Source organism: Mustela putorius, unplaced genomic scaffold, assembly GCF_011764305.1.
Source record: "Mustela putorius furo isolate JIRA1106 unplaced genomic scaffold, ASM1176430v1.1 tig00003944_pilon_pilon_pilon, whole genome shotgun sequence".
NCBI lineage: Eukaryota > Metazoa > Chordata > Mammalia > Carnivora > Mustelidae > Mustela > Mustela putorius.
The window spans coordinates 2,673,121-2,690,733 of NW_025422088.1; the positions used below are offsets into that span (position 1 = coordinate 2,673,121).

A 17,613-nucleotide genomic window follows, 5' to 3' on the forward strand; every position below is an offset into this window, starting at 1 on the left:
TTTTACTCATGACCCACATAAGTAAATTCTGTTGATTTTACTTCTGAAATGTATCCTAGATCAACCTAGAGCTATCCAATATTTTAGCTTGCCAAATATACTTTAGTCTAAATCACCACAAGTTCTTTCCTGAGAAGTTTCAGAACTGATCACACAGTTTTTACTCCTGCCTCTGCTTTTCATTTTCCAGAGTACCCAGAGACATATTTCAAACAAAATCAGATAATGTCATTACAGCTTAAAACTCTCCAGCAACTTTCAATTGCCCTTAGAATGTAATCTAACTTCTTAGCAATGGTCACCGGACAATGTGTGACATAGCTTCCCCACCTTTCTGGTGTGTCTTTTGCTAACCTTTCCTGCTCACAAGATTCCAGTTATAGTGGCCTTCTTTGTTGCTTGAATATAAGTTCACACCGGCCCGTATGTGTTCTGTCTCCCTTTACATAATCATTTTATCCTCTTATCTTACATGACTGTCTTATTCTGAACTATTAGGCCTGATTTTCCAAAATATTCTTCTTGTGAGCCACATCACTTATTTCATTTTCTTCATTTCACTAATTGTCCAAAATCACTTTTTTTTTTTTTTTTGCTTTGCCTATTTGCTTATGCCCTCCCCCTACCCACTCCTCCATGCTGTAAGAATGCAAGTGGAAACAGGTCCACATGGCCTATCCCCAGTGGAACAGCACATAACACAGAGTGTGTGCATGTAGATCCTAAAAATACTTGTTTAATAAATGTTAAAAATAATTATTAAATCTAGAATAAAGAAAAAAAAATAAAGTGAAAATTGTTCCGTACTCATTTTAATTCACTGTTATTTGCTTGATATTGCACAACAGTAGAGTCATTAAATTTATCATGTGGTTAAAACATTTTTTTATAGTGTAAAATATTTAAATAAGAGAACAAGGAACACCAGGATAGTAGCTTTTTTTATTTTTATTTTTTTTTAATGGAAGTACTTGATGTTATGTAGAGTGACCAGGCAGGGATCTCAAAATCTAAGTGTAAAAATGGATAAAAAGAAGGGACAAAAAAGTCAAAATCTATAGTCCTTTGTATTCTGGAGACATAACACATAACAGATACTAGCTGAAACGTTAGGAAAACCAACAATACTTTATTCTCTGGGACTGTCGGGGATGTGGGGTAGATTCCTTAGGTTTGGTAGTTTCAGTTTTAAAACCCGGGCAGGTTGGCCATCCTTGTTAAAAGTAAGGACTTTTTCTCTTGCTATTTATATTTTCCATATCTTCCCTGCTACTTGTTTCCTATGTATAAGTAGATGTCCTTCGAAAACTGTAAGATAGCTCTATTGGTTTTGAAAACATACAAGGAGAACAGATGAGACCGTCCTATTCTTCAATAGAACTGGGAGGAAATCAAGTAGATGTTGCTGGCACGAGTGGTGTCTACTTGAGAAAGTAAATAGGTTGGGTGATGCAATCCTGGAAGGAGAGGAAGAGGAGTATCAGAATTTTCATCCTTAACTAGCAGTTGAGCTCACTAACATTTTGTTCGAGGAGGTCATTGAGGACCATGACCACCAGTTGACCCATAACTGGATTCAAGCAGTTGGGACTCCTTACTCCCTCTCCAGCCCTTGGAATGCATTTTATGTCCACTGTTCCTATAGTCAGAGTTGATTCAAGAACAGAGCCTTGACAGAGTGATATATTGTTGAGATCATCTGGGCTATACATGTGGCTAAACCCTGTTAAACCTCTACTTATACCTTTAAGTTCTGTCAGGCAGGCACAGAGATCTGCTCCTCTTACAGCCACCCAAGACAAGCCTCATATGTAATTTCACTTGTTAATTTGAAAACCTGCCACCTACTCGTCTGGGTGATCTGCCTTTTTCTTCAGTCTCTCCGTGCCCTCCAAGTGGCCAGTTTCAGATTTCACCTGGAGAACTCCTGAGGTTATGATCCAACACATTTATTGTGGTTATACTGATATATTTGTATTTATTTGTTTTGTTGTGTACTTTTAATTTACTTAGATATTACTGTGCATGATATTTCTCCCTTTTTTGTAGTAATTTCTTTTTTCCTTTTCCCCCTCCAAATCAATTGGATAGTATATCTTCTTTTTTTTTTTTTCTGGGTAGTTACCTTTAAGTTTTAATATTGATACCTCACTTAACAAAGCATAAAGCTAGTAAATATTCTTGTCCTTCTTCCAAATAATAAAAAAGCTTTAGAACACTTTAATCTCAACTCCTCCAACCAACCTTTTGAATATGATGGAGGTCTAGTGTTTCAGCCACTATTTAATTTGCCCCCAAATTGATTACTAATGTTATTATATTATCATGTTTTATACATTATTAATATCACAATATGTCTTATATTACACAGTGATTTTTTTTAGAGTTTACCTATATGAATCAGTGTCTTTACTTACCATTCTTTCTTACATTTTTCTTTCTGAATTCAATTTACTTCTTCCTAAATTATATCTTTTAGATTTCCCTCAGTAAGGGATGTAGTTAGAAACTAATGATTTCTTTTTGTCTGAAAACATCTCTTTTAACCTTCATTAATAAATTAGTGTAAATAAATAAAATCTTTAGAGAAATAGTCAGGTAAAGGCTGCTGTAATATTTATTTTCACTTAGCACTTTTGAGATATGATTCTTCCATTTTATATGTTCTACAATTGCTGTAAACCTAATCTACTTCTGTTTAAATATTTATTTTATCTTCTAGCTACTTTTAAATTTGTGTTTATGTTTATTTGTGAGGTAGATTTAGTTGAATTTATCTTGAGATCCATTTAGTTTCTTGAAGAGATAGGTAAATAGGTAGGCCAACATAAACAGATTTATATAAATATACAGATACATATTACAAGTTATATATATTAATATCACAATTCTTGAACATTTTTCATGTATTACTCCTTTAAGAGTACTTCTGCTCGTTGTCTTTCTGGCTCCTATTAGCCAGATGTTAGACCATCTCACCCCCCCCCTTTTTTTTTTTAAATGTCTCATAATCTCTTTCTTATCTCCCCCCCCCCTTTTTCCTCTGGTAATGTTATGGACAATTTATTCAGCTCTGATTTCCTGTTAATTATTTCTTAGCTATATTTAATATATCTGGTTACTAGTTTTAAAGCTAATATTGTTGCTTATAAAATTATAATTGGCACTCATTGAAAATTATCTTTTTTTGATAACATCTTATTTATTTCATGTTTTCTCTCCATCTTTCATTTTTAATTATTTTATGTAATTATTTTCTAATCTATGTTTAGTAATCCCATTATCTGAATGTTTTATTTCTAATTTTGCTCTTTGATCTTTCTGTTGACTCTGATTCAAAATTTACTCATTTGTTTAATAATTATGGATTTGAACTCATGCTTAACAGGTTTTATATTCATAATCTCTAAATCCTTTGGTGAGAGTGTGTCCTTCTGGAGAATTTTGGAGACTGCATAAGTTACTAACCCAGAAGTAATTTTTTGTTAATGCCTCTCTGTGGAATTTCTGTGTTTTTATCAAAAGTTTAAATTTAAGCCCCATACCTGTTAAGAGAATTTCATTCGAGGCTTTTCAATCTCTTCTCCTTGAAATCCCAAGGCTTTTGATAGAGATTCATAAGTGTCCTAGAAAACCAGAAGGTCAGTGATTCCATATTAGTCATTTCCAGTTTTTTCTTCATTTTGGTCACTGAAGATTTCCTTAATATACTTCTCTGAGTTGTATTTGCCTAATGTTTGACCTAATGTTTATCCTTTCCTTTTTTACACATATGCCCACTCATAAGATTATTCTGGATTTTGGCTAAGGAGCCATTTATGGAATATATGTCATGAAGCTTAGTCATACCAATTCCCTTTCATTCTTGCTTTCTTTCCCTTTTAACACTCATCTCTTGCCACTTCAGGTAAAGTCTCAGACTGGCTCATGACTGATATGAGAATTGAGGACTAGAGTGGTTGTGTAAAGAAAAGGAAATGCCAAAAGAAAGAACTCTGATAAAATTAGAAAAGAGGAGAAAGAATGACCACTTCAACATATATCTATATCTGTATGCATGTGTGTGTGCTTGTCAGAGAAATGATATGCACAGTATGTATGTATTATATATGCATGTATGTATTTCAGTGATATTGTTGGAACTCAAGAATTTCATTACTAAAATAATTTTCTATGCTGAGTGAGTACCTATTTGCATTTGTTTTCATAATTATTTCTATAATTGGTTCTACAAGTAAATGCAGAAATAGCTGCTTACTCCTACCACCTGCTTAGTAGAGATATACAGAGAAGGCAATAATACATATTTAATTTATTCTTCTTATTTTCCAACAAATAGTATAATCACAATATTGGAATGATATCCCACTTAGTATTCTGTTCTTGCATTCCAACACCCAGGTTCTTTCATAGAAAATAGATGCTCTTTATGAGAACTAAATGGTCAAATATAGAGGTAGATGACTAATTGCAAATGCTATTTGAATAAATTTGCATATGAAAGGACTTCAAAAAACTTATTTTAAGAAAAAGAATTTTTAGGTGCATGTGCTATCCATAAATCATTTTATTTGAGATGACTCCTTTTCTATACTCATGCCAGCATCTCTGGAATCAAAACAAAAACTCCAAAGTTTTTGATAAGATCTTTCTTGTCTCTCAATCAATTGGTTATCCAGTTAGTAAGTTACCTGTTTCATATGGAAGGATTTCCATATTTTGTCGATGGCAAGAAAAAAGAAAAATAAAAAATTTGGATCAATAAAGATGAATTAGCTAGGTGAACATTTCAGAAATTCTAGATCATTAAAATATTTTATATTTCTAGAACTAGAGGTTTTGATTTGTCTTGTTCTTTCAAAATTCCAGTCACACAGAAGAGAATCTCCAATAAATGTCCCTAGAACAGATATTGATTAAAACATATTCTGCTTCACGTTTCTTTCTAATGGGACTTTATTTATTAACTTTTGATTGCCTTTTGAGTGATAGAGTAGACCACACTGGGATCATTGCTCTCAGAATGCCATGTATCCCTGAAGTCCCTAGCCCAGCTATGTTTGCACTACCTCTGAGACAGAAATGCATAGTAACAATAAATTCAGAGGTGCTTAACACTGATTTTTTTTCAGTTTTCTTACATACTAGTGTCATCCTCAATAAATCAGTATGTAGAGTCCATACTCAGTTTTTTTGCCCAAGTTCATAATAATGTAGGTGATTTTCAGATTTTGATAATTATACCTAAAACTCAATGATTTGTTTGTATTAATATTTATGAAAGTGCTTTCATAAGGATAACTGATTACTTTTGTTAAAATGTTTTGGGAAATTTAATCCTTGTTAAAGAAGGTGCCCACCAATGACCAGGTTGTAGACTCACACTATCAACATATATTAAATTAGTAATATTACTTCAAGAACTGCTGGAATTACACCCCCCCACACACACAAGAGTTTTATTATTCTTTATTGTGTGTCAGATGCATATTCTTTTTTTTTAATAAACATATAATGCATTTTTATCCCCAGGGGTACATGTCTGTGAATCACCAGGTTTACACATTTCACAGCACTTATCATAGCACATACCCTTCCCAATGTTCATATCCCCACCATCCTCTCCCATCCCCCCTTTCCCCAGCAACCCTCAGTTTGTGTTTTGAGATTGAGTCTTTTATGGTTTGTCTCTCTCCCAATCCCACCTTCTTTTATTTTTTCTTTTCCTACCCCCCCCACATTGCATCTCCACTTATTCATATCAGGGAGATCATATGATAGTCGTCTTTCTCTGATTGACTTATTTTGCTAAGCATAATACCCTCTAGTTCCATCCACGTCGTCACAAATGGCAAGATTTCATTTCTTTTGATGGCTGCATAGTATTCCTTTGTGTATATATACCACATCTTCTTTATCCATTCATTTGTTGATGGACATCTAGGTTCTTTCCATAGTTTGGCTGTTGTGGACATTGCTGCTATAAACATTCGGGTGCATGTACCCCTTCAGAGCACCATGCTTGTATCTTTAGGATATATACCCAGTAGTGCAATTGCTGGGTCATAGGGAAGCTCTATTTTCAGTTTTTTGAAGAACCTCCACATGGTTTTCCAGAGTGGTTGCACCAGCTTGCATTCCCACCAACAGTGTAGGAGGGTTCCTCCTCTCTCTGCATCCTCGATGCATATTCTTTTTATGAGAATTATAAAAGTTTAGAATGAAGAAGACATAATCAAAGAATCTACAGGTTGAAATATCATATTCTAGGTTTAGGTACAAAGACTGTAAAAATTTCTCCCTCTCACCAAAGTAAGAAACATTGCTACTTTTTAAATATTCATATAAATCTTTAAATCTATTACTTAAAAATTTGTTATTCAAGAATACTTTCTCTTTTTAATAAATTACATGTAAATAGTAAGAAGGTCTTTTAAAAATGGATGAAGAGATAGCCAATTTTTAGTTACTAAGGAAAAAAAGTGATATGAGTAATTGCACAGAATTGTTTAACATTTTGAAGCTTAAAATAATTGTGGGCCCAAAAGAAGAATGAAGAATAAGACATTGTATGTGTGGAATGCACTTGCATGCTTTATATAAGCAATGTTTGCTCTGACATCCTTGACTTGGCCAGAAGTATGAAATTACAAAAGGCAATGTTATCATTTCATTTACCTTAAAAAGATAGAATCCCTTTTCTAAGATGATGCTACTAATATCAGGCTTGTTGCTGGGGTGACCATGTTAATGGCTCAAGACAAATCTGTCACTATTCCTCAAAATGCTAATTTCAAACATATGCTGTGCTAATAGAGGGCCAGAAAGTATTATCACCTTTCCAAACAAAATTCAAGCTTGCAAAATAATGACTTTTTTAAAATTTTAAAATATTTTATAAAATCTAAAAATAAAATAAAATGTATTTCCATATGATACAAAAAACATCTTGAAGAACTTGCTTAAGTAGCCATTTATCAATAGAGGAAATTTTCTTTAATTTGATTCTTTATCTTTTCATAAAACTAAAAATTTCATTCATAATAGATATTACTATTCCTTTAAATTCAACTTATTACCAAAAACCTATTCAATACAACAACACTTTTCTCTTAAAGGATGACAGATGGACATAAGAAAAATCTATGCAACATATTATCTCTGTTTTAAATACAATTGTTCTCTTTAGCATCATCTTTTGGACATCTCCCATGCCAAAGGCATATCAGGAGGTCTTCTGGGTAGGCAAAAATGAACAGGGTCAAGGCATAAATGCACAGAGAGAAACAGTTGAGTATTATAGTACAGGTACAAAATATGTTGGGAACATCTAGGAAAAGAAGAGTAATAATCCAATCAAGAAATGGGCAGAGGACATGAACAGACATTTCTGCAAAGAAGACATCCAGATGGCCAACAGACACATGAAAAAGTGCTCCATATCACTCGGCATCAGGGAAATACAAATCAAAACCACAATGAGATATCACCTCACACCAGTCAGAATGGCTAAAATCAACAAGTCAGGAAATAACAGATGCTGGCGAGGATGCGGAGAAAGGGGAACCCTCCTACACTGTTGGTGGGAATGCAAGCTGGTGCAACCTCTCTGGAAAACAGCATGGAGGTTCCTCAAAATGTTGAAAATAGAACTGCCCTATGACCCAGCAATTGCACTATTGGGTATTTACCCTAAAGATACAAATGTAGTGATCCAAAGGGGCACATGCACCCGAATGTTTATAGCAGCCATGTCTACAATAGCCAAACTATGGAAAGAACCTAGATGTCCATCAACAGATGAATGGATCAAGAAGATGTGGTATATATACACAATGGAATACTATGCAGCCATCAAAAGAAATGAAATCTTGCCATTTGCGACAACATGGATGGAACTAGAGCGTATCATGCTTAGCGAAATAAGTCAAGCAGAGAAAGACAACTATCATATGATCTCCCTGATATGAGGAAGTGGTGATGCAACATGGGGGCTTAAGTGGGTAGGAGAAGAATCAATGAAACAAGATGGGATTGGGAGGGAGACAAACCATAAGTGACTCTTAATCTCACAAAACAAACTGAGGGTTGCTGGGGGGAGGGGGTTAGGGAGAAGGGGGTGGGATTATGGACATTGGGGAGGGTATGTGCTTTGGTGAGTGCTGTGAAGTGTGTAAACCTGGTGATTCACAGACCTGTACCCCTGGGGATAAAAATATATGTTTATAAAAAATAAAAAATTTAAAAAAAAAAAAAAAGAAGAAGAGTAATTCCTTCACTTGGTGTCAGGTGAACTTCTCTAAGAAGTAGTTAGTTGAGGTAGCCCTAAAGAATGGGTAGAAAAAATATGAAGATAAAGAAAAAGGGGTGGACCAAAGTATTGCTTAAAAAGAAAAAAAATGTTGAAGATATGACTTGAGTATAGGACATGGAAAAATGGTGGGAGATAAAACTTGAAAGGTAGAATGAGGACTCACTAGATAATGAGAGGGAGAGGGTCTTTAGAAGGTAGAACAGGAGCTGTTGACTGGAGCAATTGAACATTATGCTAAATACTTCAGCTTTTTGTGTACAAAAAAATGGAGTGAATTTTTTTTTTTAATCATCAGGGCTGTATATTAGGATAAGATTTCATGACTATGTTCATGCCCTGACAAAAACCGTATTATACATGATTTTTTGTACTTTGAAACTTGAAAGTCAAAATAAAATATGGTTACAAAATATACATTTCCCAGTTTGCATATACAAAAGATTTTCAAAAACAACTAGTTATCTAATTTGGATCTAAAATGGTGGGGATGAAACACTTTCATATGAAATAACTCAATGATTGAAATCAAATTATGTATCTTTATTGCTTATTTAATTTTACTTCTGTAGATAAATTCACAATATGTGTTTGAAGACAATTTGAAACTCTTTGGTAGTTTTTATGATTGCAATATCAAAATATATTTTTGTTGTTTCAGATGATGGTGCCTGTCAATTAACTGAACAACTGTGGTAAGTTGTTTTTTTTCCTTCTCAAATCTGCACAGAGTGTTTTTCTTTCTATTATTCAAAAGGATGTATGTTCCCTATGAAACCTGTAAAACCATTAAGATTAACACTGAAAGTCAAGCATGCCCTGAAGTAGGGTCTATCCCCCCCCCCCCGCCCCCAGGGACTTAACCTTTCCCTTTTATCTCTGAACTGAGCCAAGAATGGAAGTGTCCTGTACATGTACATCCAGAGTTTAGGAGGGACACTATTATCCAAATGTTTCCCATTAAATGTTAACCATTTATTTGCCCCCAGGGATGACCCTGAGAAAATACCCAAATGTTCACACCATCAAAGGCAGCAAATGTCTTTTAAATAAATATTGTTTAAACTAATTTAAAGTTATATAGGAGTTTGGTAAGAAGCAGCAGATTTTTCTTTCTTTTCTCCTCTTGTTTCATAGAGGTGTTAATGATCCTGGCCATGATGTACACACAGGCTGACTTTCATGTGTCCAGTTTCATAGCTGATTAAATCTGACTTTGCATTAGTTGAGTCATCATACTGGACAGCAGAAATCAAATGGCAGTATCCTATCTGCTATGAACATGGTTGTCGCTGCTTTCATAGACTTCTACTGGGTAATATTCTATGTGGGTAAATGAAATGTGGTATTAAATGTTTTGAAAAATAATAGTGATGGTAATAATGACTTATATATGGCAATGGTATGCCCTCAAAAGGAAGAAAGGAAGAAAAAATTGAAAGAGATTTTCTCTGGCAATTTGTTGGGAATTTTAGGCTGTTTTGTTTCTTATTTTTCAATTAAAAGTGAAAATTTGGTGTGTGTTTTTTTTCCACATATACTTCACATACTCAAACTCTTAAAATCTCTCAGTCATTTAGAAAACTAGTGTCTTATTGTTAGTTTCTGTGTAAGCAGATACGAAGAATATCATACAGGGTTTATATTGATAGTGAAACACCCAACACTCACTGGCATAAATAATTACTTTTTTCTTTATTATTCTTATGAGAAGTGAAATCAGAAAAATGATTTTTATGTCTTGCATATTGTCTTGGATTTTTGTGATTGATTATTCATTGAAACCTAAAATAAGTGGGAGTAGTTTCTATAAATCTCATTCATCTCTGGACAAGTTGGTACCCTTTTACATCTACCTTTAAAAAGCAAACAACATATTCCTGTGCTTTTACAATACTGGGGAACTGTTATTTTCATGGACTATATTCTCATTGTCAGATTTATGAGGAGAGGACGTTGTATTATTATCCATCTTATTCCTTGAGAGTTTAACAGTTTAGAGTAGATAGAACATGTCATTCCTTTCTCTCTTATTCAACTTCAATAAAGAAACAGTTCTTAAAAAGTGCATTTATTTTATGCTCTGCATCTATGCATGGACTAGACTGTTTGGAAAAATAAGAGATATGCAGAGATGGAAGTTAGAGAATAACACAAAGCTTGGAGGTATGTGAAAAGTTTATCAAGAGTTTGGATAAGGAAGAAGAATAGACTACTTAGATGTGAGTTAAGGAAAAACAAATGTTTCAGAAAAAAAAACAACTGTAAGTCTTACTGTATATTATATGAGTGCTTCTCAGACTTTAGTATGCTCATGAATCCACTGAGCTATCTTATTAAAATGCAAGCTCCAATTTAGGAGGTCAAGAGTCTGCATTTCTACCAGCTCCCAGGTGATGTCAAAGCTGCAGGTTCAATGGCCATACTGTGAATAGTAAAATATTATATAAATGACTTGTTCACTTTGCCTTTCAAGTAATACATTTCTTCCCAAGCATTTGACTTGAATTTGATTTTTAGTGTTTTTACTTCACTGCGTAAAGATCAATCTTGAGACTTGAGAAAAAAATGTCATGTTTTAGTTAAGCCACATACAGAAGACAAAACAACAACAAAAAAAACTAGGTCTTGCTAGCTCCCAAGGTCTGCATTTCCCTCATTAATTGATTATAAGGGTAAACTGTGAGGATCAGAAAAATCCAATTTGTTTGAATCAAGTAACTTTCAATTGTACAAGATGTAAGATTTTACAGAAAGTAACTGTGTTTTTTTAATATTACAATCTATGCAAAGGCAATCATATCATCACCTTGTAAAAGTAAAAAATATAAAAGCAGTAGTAGTCATGGGGATTAGAAAATTTTAACTAAAATATAAGTAAACATTATCATTATTGCTATGCTTGAAAACACTTGATTTTTGTTTTCAAGTGTTTTGAAACACTGGTTTTGTATCCTGTTTTCAATGACATTATGAATGTTATCTACCTTAATCATTAGGTTTATTCAGATTCTGAGGAGATTATCAAGAAGGCAAGATAGAAGTCAAACTAGGCTGGGTTGGTAGGTAATTGTAAATAATGAATCTCAGAGGCCTTAGTCCAGTCATGTAAGGAAAACTGAAGGGTTTTCTAGAAACTGGATTCCCCAAGAGCCTGTAGAATGCTATGGAGTAGAAGTTCTAAAATCAATCTGAAGTTTTATGCTCAAACCTTTCCTCGAAATGAATGTTTCTTCACCCAAATTGCATGTAAGAATCACCTGGGTGTTAAAAAAAAAAAAAAAAAAAAAAAAAAAAAAGTTATACCAGGCCTCCACGGAGAACAGTTAACTCAGTATCTCTGGGTGGAGCCTAGCATGATGTTCTAGCTTCCTGGTGAGCCCTTGGGCAACTAGAGTTGAGAGTCAGTGCCATACATTAGGGCCTGAAATTTACATTTGTCCCGGGTTCCCAAGTGATACTGATATTACTGCTCCACGGACCACAACTTTAGGTAGTAAGGGCCTACCAGCTCCCACAAGTTTTTCCACATGTTTCAGGAGGGTCAGTATTACTTGGAAATAGTTATCTTTTTCAAAGGATGAGGAGAATGGAGAGGAATAACAGAAAGGAGAAAAGGAAGATCCAAATGGCACATGGTGTAGACCTGGGTAGAATATTCCACTCCCCACATGATTGAATTTGAAGGGCAATGGAAAAATACCTGCATTCCAAAATATCTCATCTCATGAAATAATGTGGTGCCCGCATTTGCACTATTATAATTCATTTGATTTTAGTGCTTTTCAAACCTGACTGTGCAAGCATTATTCTGTGAAACAACTATTAAAAATATAGAGGATCAAGAAGGAGGGTTAGAGTTGGCAGGAATCTGAATTTTAATAACCATCCCATATGATTCTAATGAAGAATGGAGCTTAGAAATTAACATTGTTTAAATGTCCATACTACCCAAAGCAACCTACAAATTCACTACAATTCTTATTAAAATGCCAATAGCATATTTTGTGTGTGTGAACCTGAACAAATAATTCTAAAATTTTTATGGAGCCACAAAAGATCCCAAATGGTTAAAGCAATCTTGAGAAAGAACAAAAGAGCTGGTGATATCACTACTCCAGGTTTCAAAATACACTAAAAAGGAATCAAAGCAGTATAGTATGATACTGGCCCAAAAAAGGGCACATAGATCAATAGAACAGAATAGAGAGACCAGAAATAAACCCACACTCACATGGTCAATCAATCTATGACAAAGGAGGCAAAAATATGCAATGGGAAAAAGAGCATCTCTTCACCAAATGGTGTTGTGAAAACTGGGCAGCTACATGCAATAGAATAAATCTGGACCACTTTCTTATACCATACACAAAATTAAATTCAAAATGGATTAAAGACTAAATATGAGACCTGAAGCTACAAATCATAGAAGAGATCATAAGCATTAACTTCTCTGATGCCAGCCTTAGACATGCCTCCTAAGCAAAGGAAACAAAAGCAAAAATAGACTATTGAGACAACATCAAAATGGAAAGCTTTGTACAATGCAGGAAACTATCAACAAAGCAAAAGGCAACCTACTGAATGGGGGAAGATATTTGCAGATGATATACCCAATAAGGGATTAACACCAAGATATATAAGGAACCAATACAACTCAGCACCAAAATGTAAATAAATAAATAAAAATGATTGAATAAAAAAATGGACAGAACCTCTGAACAATATTTTTTTTTCAAAGAAAGCACACAGATGGCCAACAGACATGAAAAGATGTTCAACATAACTAATCATCAGGGAAATGCAAATCAAAATTACAATGAGATATCACCTCATACTTGTGACATGGCTAAAATCAAGAAGACAAAAAGGAGCAAATGCTGGTGAGGATGTAGAGGAAAAGGAGCTCTTGTACTCTGTTGGTGGGAATGTAAACTGGTGCAGCCATTGTGGAAAACAGTATGGAGGTTCCTTAAAACATTGAAAACAAAAATACCCATAATCTAATAATTTCACTATTGGGTATTAACCCAAATGACACAAATACACTAATTTGAAAAGATGTGTGTGTGTGTGTGTGTGTGTATTTTTATATGTATCACAGAAATATTTACAATAGTCAAGATACTGAAGCAACCTAAGTGTCCACTGATAGAGATAAGGAAGATGTGGTATATATGTGTATATTGTAGTAGCATTGTATGGTGACAAATGGTAGCTACAGTTCTGTTGAGCATGGCATAACTATAAAGAAGTTGAATTCCTATGTTGTATACCTAAAACTAATGTAAAATTATGTGTTATCTATACTCATATAAAAATATGTAAAGAAAAGAATGGAGTTGAAAAGCCATTGTTTTAGACTACATACTGCCTTTTTCCTGGCCTTCTTTTAATATATATATCCCTCTTCTTTAAAATAACATTTTATATATACTACTCCATTTATTAATAGGGATCAATATAACAGCAAAATAATAATATTAGTTAAGTTACATGGTTCTTACCGTTTTGTCAGGCACTGTTCTCTAGAATAACCCTAGATAATATGTACTATTGCTATCCTCATTACATATAAGAAAACTGGGAAACAGAAATGTTAAATTGCCTAAACTCACATAGCTCGTAAGTGGTAGAATGGGATTCAAACTAAGATTTTAAATCTTTTTTAATAATGCATTTTTCTGAAGTATTTGGTTCTTGAACCTACACTTCAGTCAACTACCAACTGTCAATTGCCCACATATTCGACAAATGTTTCTGGAGCAGCTTCTATACACTGAGTGCTAAGAATGGAGCAGTAAGCACAATGAAATGTATATTTTTATAGAGATTACTTTCTTATGGGAGATGCGGGTTTTTGTTTTTACAAAACCAGAATTTTTTAAAAGAGCTTAAAATTCATGGCAAGAAGACACAAGCTTCAAATATAATTATTCCATTTGCTTTCTGAGTGACCTTAACAAATCTCTTTACCTCTCTAAGTAATCCAATGAAATAATATGAAGGGATATCTAAATGAATTATTTTCATTACTTACATAATCATTGACTATAATGAAAAATGCTTTGTGTGTATTTTTGGCATAAAAATGGTCTTAGATGAGAAAGATTGATTTCCCTATGGCAATAGACAGCATGATGAAAGCACTGGTTATCAGGAAGGTATTGGGGGCAATATTAATGGTATTGGTGTTAGTAGTGGTGATGTTTGTCATAATGGTAGCAATGACTTACATGATGCAATTGATGGTAAAACTATCATTCATTATCCACTTACTATAACTCAGGTGTTTTACTTATTTTTTATGTTTACTGTTTTATTTAATCCATTTCACAATCGTATGAAGTAGTACAATTATTGTCCATAATATAGAGCTGGAAAATAAAAAGGTTATAAAATTTAAACATCTCATCCAAGTCACATAGCTAAATAAATAATGGGGCCTTGTATCAATTGTCTATTGTTGTATAATAAACTTCCCTAAATCTCAGTGGTGTAAAATAACCATCTGATATTCCTGATGAATCTGTGAGTTTACTGAGAAGTTATTCTGCTCTACCTGATGTTGGCTGGGTTACATTTGAGGAAATTTATTAAAGAAGATTCAATACTGAGTGGATGTTGAGGCTTAAAGCTCCAGAAATCAGAGGTTTTGAAAGGATCTCTCCAGCCCGATTACCAAATACAAACAAGGCATACTTGCCAAAGTTCTGAATATTGACACATTGGATTTCTATTCTTGCTCTAATGTAAGGTTCCATTCTCATAAGTACACATCTGTATGCAAGTGAGCCACAGGAGGGTCAGCAATGCTATTGTGTCCACCTAGATTACCAAATTGGGTCTCCACTGAATCTTCAGTATTGACCTCAAAAGCATGCAGAAAGGGTATGAAAGATTCAGAAGGCAAAAGGCTCCTGCTGTTACCAATGAACCATCTAAAATGTAGGGATACTTCTTAATGTGAGTTTTTTAATAACTTTGGATTTTGAACAACCTTGGGTCTCAGTGGGCCTGTTAAGCTGAGTTAGTTACAAAACAAATACCATGCTTATCCAGAACTTTATCATTGTGGTTTTCAGCTTTGCCAGCCTGTACCATACGACCCTCACTTAGGCCAAGGAATATCTCGATTATCCAACAAGACCATGGTAGTATAGAGCTTTGCCTCCCTGCTTTTCAGACTCTTTTTTTTTTTTTTTCTAGGAGCTCCACAGAGAACATCTGTCTCTAGGACTATAAATTTGGTACTTTTTACCACCTCTAAATTTCCTCTATTGTTTAAGAGTAGTAAAGGTCAACAGCTTACTCCCATCATTTAGGGAATAACAACATGGAAAATTGAGTGAACTCAATATGATCACCCCTCAAGAGTTTTCCCTATAAACCAAAGTCTTCTTTAAATTTTGAAATAACTTCCAAATAAGAAGTCAGAAAAGAACAAAAGTGTGTGTGAGAAAACATGTGCTTTGCTTTTTGCTTTTCATTGGCACCAATGGAAGTGTAGTTCCTGCTGTCATGATGGAAAGCAGGATCCATTTCTCATGTTCTTTCAGGTAGTTCTGTTTTATTTTTTTAAATTTTAAAAGCAATTTTATTTATTTAAGAGTAAAGTAGTAGTAGTAAAAGGTTAACAAAAACTTTAATTTAGATAAAAGAGATTAACAGACCATTTTAAACATGCAAAGTGACTTAATATTTTTCAATTTCATTACTTTACTAAATTAGTTAATCCAAGGTTACACAGCATGCAGAGTTTAGGTATGAATCAGGTCTCAAGGCTCCCAGCAGAAGTCCCCAAAGTTCATTTTCACTTTTGTTTCCCTTGCCTTTGGAGATGTGTCTTGAAAGAAGTTGCTGTGGCCAATATCGAAGAGGTTACTGCCTACATTTTTCTCTAGGATTTTGATAGATTCCTGTCTCACGTTGAGGTCTTTCATCCATTTTGAGTTTATCTTTGTGTGTGGTGTAAGAGAATGGTTGTATTCTTCTGTATGTAGCTTTCCAAGTTTCCCAGCACCATTTATTGAAGACACCACCTTTTTTCTATTAGATATTTTTTCTTGTTTTGTCGAAGATTATTTGACTATAGAGTTGAGGGTCCATATCTGGCAAGGAAAACAAAAGCAAAAATGAACTTTGGGGACTTCATCAAGATAAAAAGCTCTGCACAGCAAAGGGGAGTTCTGTTTTAATAGTCAGTACAAACTGAATCCATATTGCTGGAAGAGAAAATGAAAGAGAATTAACGCCCCAATATATCAAATAGGGATTTCTAAGTTGCACCAACAAAATAATTGGGAGCATGTACAAATGAGGATTCACATGTACAAAATTCAAATTTTGTGTATGCAAATGAGATAATTATGCAATCAAATAAGTGCCTTTGATTAAAATCATTGTATATGCAAATTTGTCACTTGCCGAAGCAGTCATATTTTGGCATGTGCATACATGATTACTGGTTTCTAATTTAAGGTAATTTTATGGCAGAAATAGTCTTACCTATTGGATCTCGTATTTTACATATTAGCCAAATAAAATGAGGCTTATTATCAAAAAGAGTAACAACACACACTTACATTGGCCTATTATATTTTAGGCACCTATCCTTCACAACTAGCCTGTAAGGCAGATTGGCTGTATTTTATAGATGAGGAGGCTGAGACATAGATGACTTTCCTGGGTCAAACAATAACTGCCTAGCAAAGTTAGGAAACTCAGTGCTTGATAAAACTATGGCTGTGATCCTTCCTAGATGTAATGCTGACTCTGCTTCCTGAGTCGCTCCTTTAAGGCAGCTGTGATGGTCTGGGAAGCTGTAATGAGACCTACAGAAATTAGCTCCTCTCCTGCTTCTCTCCTTTACCCATTCTCTTGTACCTGTGCAAATTCAAAACCTTTCCTCTTTTCTTTCCCCCCACCTCCTTGCTTATGTTTTATCTGTCCTCTGAAGACTCTGGAACAGGATAAAACTGGTTAGGGAGCCTGGGGAAACTTGGTAGAGAATCTTCCCTTGACTGACACTGGGCTAGTATTTCAGGGAGCTCAGGAATTTATTCTCCTATGTCTCTTGATAACTGTATTAAAAGCAAAAATCTGGGGCGCCTGGGTGCCTCAATGGATTTAGCCTCTGCCTTCGGCTCAGGTCATGATCTCAGGGTCCTGGGATAGAGCCCCTCATTGGGCTCTCTGCTCAGCAGGGAGCCTCTTCCCCTTCTCTCTGCCTACCTCTCTGCCTTCGGCTCAGGTCATGATCCCAGGAGTCCCAGGGTGAAACCAGCATCATGCTTCCTACT

The 17,613-nt window shown here is 34.5% G+C and overlaps 1 protein-coding gene across 44 annotated transcripts in view; it reads left to right on the forward strand.

Annotated features, from left to right (window-relative positions):
* PTPRD (protein tyrosine phosphatase receptor type D) overlaps window positions 1-17,613 on the forward strand; it is a 2,277,302-nt gene that overhangs the window by 1,237,537 nt on the left and 1,022,152 nt on the right. For all 44 annotated transcript variants that reach the window (XM_045069786.1, XM_045069815.1, XM_045069785.1 and 41 more), the window contains one exon: window positions 8,973-9,006. The gene's annotated coding sequence lies outside the window, so the exon portion shown is untranslated. The remainder of the gene's footprint in view (window positions 1-8,972; window positions 9,007-17,613) is intronic.